Source organism: Schistocerca americana, unplaced genomic scaffold (genome assembly GCF_021461395.2).
Source record: "Schistocerca americana isolate TAMUIC-IGC-003095 unplaced genomic scaffold, iqSchAmer2.1 HiC_scaffold_47, whole genome shotgun sequence".
In the NCBI taxonomy this organism is placed as follows: domain Eukaryota; kingdom Metazoa; phylum Arthropoda; class Insecta; order Orthoptera; family Acrididae; genus Schistocerca; species Schistocerca americana.
The window spans coordinates 2,012,501-2,017,500 of NW_025726203.1; the positions used below are offsets into that span (position 1 = coordinate 2,012,501).

Sequence of the window (5,000 nt, forward strand, 5' to 3'; positions counted from 1 at the left end):
TCGACAACAGCACCCCAACGCCAGCGCCTCTGCCGCACGAAGTCGTGGACCGGCAATCACTCCACCTGCACCCGTTCGTTCCCCACCCCAACCGCCCAACTCGCAACTCCAGCGGATGAACGGCGGACTTTGCTCGCACTCGCAATGTGCAATCCACCCCTATAACGTGCGTTTCATGAAGAGTTATGTCCAATATGCGACATTCCCGCTGTCCATATACATGAGCTGCGAGCTGTACCACGTACGAGCTACAGACGCGATCGCGTTGCTCTCTGTACGAATGCAGATGCTCAGCGGCAGCTAGGAGGCGCTCCATCCATGTCGGTACCGGTGAGCGTTGCACTCGCAGTCGCAAAAACGTACGGCAAGTATATTACTCGGAAGAGTCAATGACAGTCCAAGCCCCCCTGCGTGGGAAGAGTCTTCCTAGGCCATGACCCACCGGAAGGGCGCAGCGTCCCCCACCCCAGACATGTGACGTCACACTATCGGTATTGACGACTAGACTGATTCCTTATAATCATTTGCCATACACCGGTGGAAGCTGCCGAGACGAGTAACTACATAGCGGGCTCGCCGTGTCACTAATGTACAGAGATACAATAGTTTCGACTGGAACCGGATTAAACGTATACACGGCGCTGATTAGTAATAGATAGAGCCATCAGAATACAGATAATGTATACAACTGTCCGTATACATGCTGAAAGACTCTGCTCACAATCACACGTCAGCCAGACACTCTTATCACGCACTACTCTCTGCCTGTAACAGGCACACAGACAATATGTAAGCACCAGCATGGAACAACACCCAGTGCATCCTCTCTGCCACATTAGACAATCCACACTATCATAACCAGACCGGGAGGTCCACTCGGAAAACAGAATATCCCACCCTTCCGACAACCACCATTGCTCAGCTAAGCCACCAACACCCACACATGTCCTACACAGGGGTGCACCCAACATCACAATACTGCCTCCTGTCACACCACAAAAACAATGGCAGGAATGAAAGACACAGGTCTGCCACAAGCATGGAATCAGAGCGCCGCCTGTCATGAGCCAAAGGTGCACCCTGACGTGCCAAATCAGATGATGCCGCAGTCATTTACTTACGATAATCACAATCAACAAACCGGCCCCCCCCCCCCAAAACACCTTTCCTTACAACAATGTGTACCTTAACCTAACCCGTATTGTGCCTTAACCTAACCCGTATTGTGCCTTAACCTAACCCGTATTGTGCCTTAACCTAACCCGTATTGTGCCTTAACCTAACCCGTATTGTGCCTTAACCTAACCCGTATTGTGCCTTAACCTAACCCGTATTGTGCCTTAACCTAACCCGTATTGTGCCTTAACCTAACCCGTATTGTGCCTTAACCTAACCCGTATTGTGCCTTAACCTAACCCGTATTGTGCCTTAACCTAACCCGTATTGTGCCTTAACCTAACCCGTATTGTGCCTTAACCTAACCCGTATTGTGCCTTAACCTAACCCGTATTGTGCCTTAACCTAACCCGTGTTGTGCCTTAACCTAACCCGTGTTGTGCCTTAACCTAACCCGTATTGTGCCTTAACCTAACCCGTGTTGTGCCTTAACCTAACCCGTGTTGTACCTTAACCTAACCCGTGTTGTACCTTAACCTAACCCGTGTTGTACCTTAACCTAACCCGTGTTGTACCTTAACCTAACCCGTGTTGTACCTTAACCTAACCCGTGTTGTACCTTAACCTAACCCGTGTTGTACCTTAACCTAACCCGTGTTGTGCCTTAACCTAACCTATGTTGCGCCTTAACCTAACCTATGTTGCGCCTTAACCTAACCTATGTTGCGCCTTAACCTAACCTATGTTGCGCCTTAACCTAACCCATGTTGCGCCTTAACCTAACCCATGTTGCGCCTTAACCTAACCCATGTTGCGCCTTAACCTAACCCATGTTGCGCCTTAACCTAACCCATGTTGCGCCTTAACCTAACCCATGTTGCGCCTTAACCTAACCCATGTTGCGCCTTAACCTAACCCATGTTGCGCCTTAACCTAACCCATGTTGCGCCTTAACCTAACCCATGTTGCGCCTTAACCTAACCCATGTTGCGCCTTAACCTAACCCATGTTGCGCCTTAACCTAACCCATGTTGCGCCTTAACCTAACCCATGTTGCGCCTTAACCTAACCCATGTTGCGCCTTAACCTAACCCATGTTGCGCCTTAACCTAACCCATGTTGCGCCTCAACCTAACCTATGTTGCGCCTCAACCTAACCTATGTTGCGCCTCAACCCAACACACGTTGGGCCTCAACCCAACACACGTTGGGCCTTAACCCAACACACGTTGGGCCTTAACCCAACACACGTTGGGCCTTAACCCAACACACGTTGGGCCTTAACCCAACACACGTTGGGCCTTAACCCAACACACGTTGGGCCTTAACCCAACACACGTTGGGCCTTAACCCAACACACGTTGGGCCTTAACCCAACACACGTTGGGCCTTAACCCAACACACGTTGGGCCTTAACCCAACACACGTTGGGCCTTAACCCAACACACGTTGGGCCTTAACCCAACACACGTTGGGCCTTAACCCAACACACGTTGGGCCTTAACCCAACACACGTTGGGCCTTAACCCAACACACGTTGGGCCTTAACCCAACACACGTTGGGCCTTAACCCAACACACGTTGGGCCTTAACCTGCTCTGTAATTGTCATACGACGCGTTAAATTAGTGTAGTGTTGCCTAACTGCAACCCCCGCAATATAGTTTGCTACTCGCACTGCCCGGTCCCCAGAGTATCGCTTCATGTGAAACACCTTGCAGCTATACACTGTAATGCGGATGGCAGTAGGACGTACATGCTCAATGCCCTTCGCAGTTGTTCATTGGCATTCGCATGGCGAAGCACAGCCTACGTTGTGGTACGGCTTGTGTCAACTGTCCGCTGATGTTGTACGTCCAAATCACACACTGTACTGCACATTGGTCCTCATGTACTGAATGATACATCGTGGTACATGTGTGACCGTACCACGACTGCGCCAACAACGGCGAACCATACGGTCCAAATATTGTGCACTCAGCTACGTGTCGTCTCCCTATAAGAGCTGGATTGCAGTATGGTATGCCGTGGATGGCGATCAGCATGAGCCGTCTGTTGATGTAGTGGCGCGTGTTGTCAGACGTAGTCGTCTCCTCTCACACACCGTGATAGCATGGTGCACTGCGTTCCACATCTGCGACATGCGACAGAGGCCGGTTGACAGTCGTTCGCGCAATGGACATCGCATACGTACGGGGGCCACCTTCCACGTGTTCGCGAAGCGTGCACATGTTGTTGCGTGTATGTGGGCAGACATAGTGTGTCGTGACACCTGACACAGGCATGCAACAATCGTTGAATTTGCAAATGGCGATGGACGTCTACGTTTGCTGGTGACGTTACGCAAATGAACAACTGGTAAACCGTTGTGGTGCGGTTGTTCTCGCTAGAGGTGAATCAGTGATGGCGACGATCGGTTGAGCTACCAACCGGTTGTTTCAGCGATACCCACCATGCCCACGAACGTGAATGGCATGTGGGTGTGAAGCGATACGCGGCGGTGGCTGGGTGGGACCGTCCCCGGCCGGTGAGGGGGGGCCTCCCGGCGTGCTGGCCGCGCGGTGCGTGGGCGCACGCGCTACAGCCGGCTGGTGGGGGCGGCCAGTGGCAGGCGCGCCGGCCGACGGAGGCGGCAGGCGGCGCAGCTGCGCGCCGGCGCACCCTGCACGCGGCGCCGTGCGGCCAAAGTAGGTCCTCGCGGGCCCGGTGCGAAGCGCGGTGGACATCTGCAGTGTGCTGGTCCGATTGAGGACTGTGTGCGCTGAGGATGCGCCGCCGCCCGGCGCTCGGCGCCGCGACGCCGTCTGCTGCTCGGTCGCCTCTGCGGTTCTCGCAGGTGGATTGTATCGCAGCTGTGCGGACGTGTTGGCGCGTGCGCTGTGCTGGGAGAGTTCGCTTCGGCACCCAAGTGGGGCTTTTGTCCTTCTGTGGCGCTGGCGTTGGAGCTGCCGGCCACCGTAGGTGGCGCGTGTTGTCTCCCGCCGGCAATGCCACGACAGCACGCTCCCGGGCCTCTGTCGGCAGCGGCAAGCTCAGTTGGGAGCACGGGTGGTCGCACCTAAAGCGTCTACTCGCCAAACTCCGGGCGATTGCGCCACTCTCGAACCCGACCAAGTACTTAGGACGGCGCTGCGCGCCGCCGGGACCTGAGAGGGTTTCGAGGTGTATTGTGCAGGGGAGCTCAGCCTCCTCCTGTTTGCAGAATAATTGAGCGGACGCTTGCGTGTTCGCGCGGGCCCCCGGGACACACTCCCGGGCGGCCGGCTGCTCAGCTCTAGTTGACGCAGCTCCCTGGTTGATCCTGCCAGTAGTCATATGCTTGTCTCAAAGATTAAGCCATGCATGTCTCAGTACAAGCCGCATTAAGGTGAAACCGCGAATGGCTCATTAAATCAGTTATGGTTCCTTAGATCGTACCCACGTTACTTGGATAACTGTGGTAATTCTAGAGCTAATACATGCAAACAGAGTCCCGACCAGAGATGGAAGGGACGCTTTTATTAGATCAAAACCAATCGGTCGGCTCGTCCGGTCCGTTTGCCTTGGTGACTCTGAATAACTTTGGGCTGATCGCACGGTCCTCGTACCGGCGACGCATCTTTCAAATGTCTGCCTTATCAACTGTCGATGGTAGGTTCTGCGCCTACCATGGTTGTAACGGGTAACGGGGAATCAGGGTTCGATTCCGGAGAGGGAGCCTGAGAAACGGCTACCACATCCAAGGAAGGCAGCAGGCGCGCAAATTACCCACTCCCGGCACGGGGAGGTAGTGACGAAAAATAACGATACGGGACTCATCCGAGGCCCCGTAATCGGAATGAGTACACTTTAAATCCTTTAACGAGTATCTATTGGAGGGCAAGTCTGGTGCCAGCAGCCGCGGTA

The 5,000-nt window shown here is 54.1% G+C and overlaps 1 non-coding gene across 1 annotated transcript in view; it reads left to right on the forward strand.

The window, feature by feature from the left end:
• The first annotated feature begins 4,403 nt into the window (after nt 1–4,403).
• Nucleotides 4,404–5,000, forward strand: part of LOC124584099 — a 1,910-nt gene continuing 1,313 nt past the window's right edge. Inside the window, exon 1 of the ribosomal RNA XR_006974511.1 lies at nt 4,404–5,000. This exon is cut by the window's right edge and continues 1,313 nt beyond it. This is a non-coding gene — a ribosomal RNA (small subunit ribosomal RNA).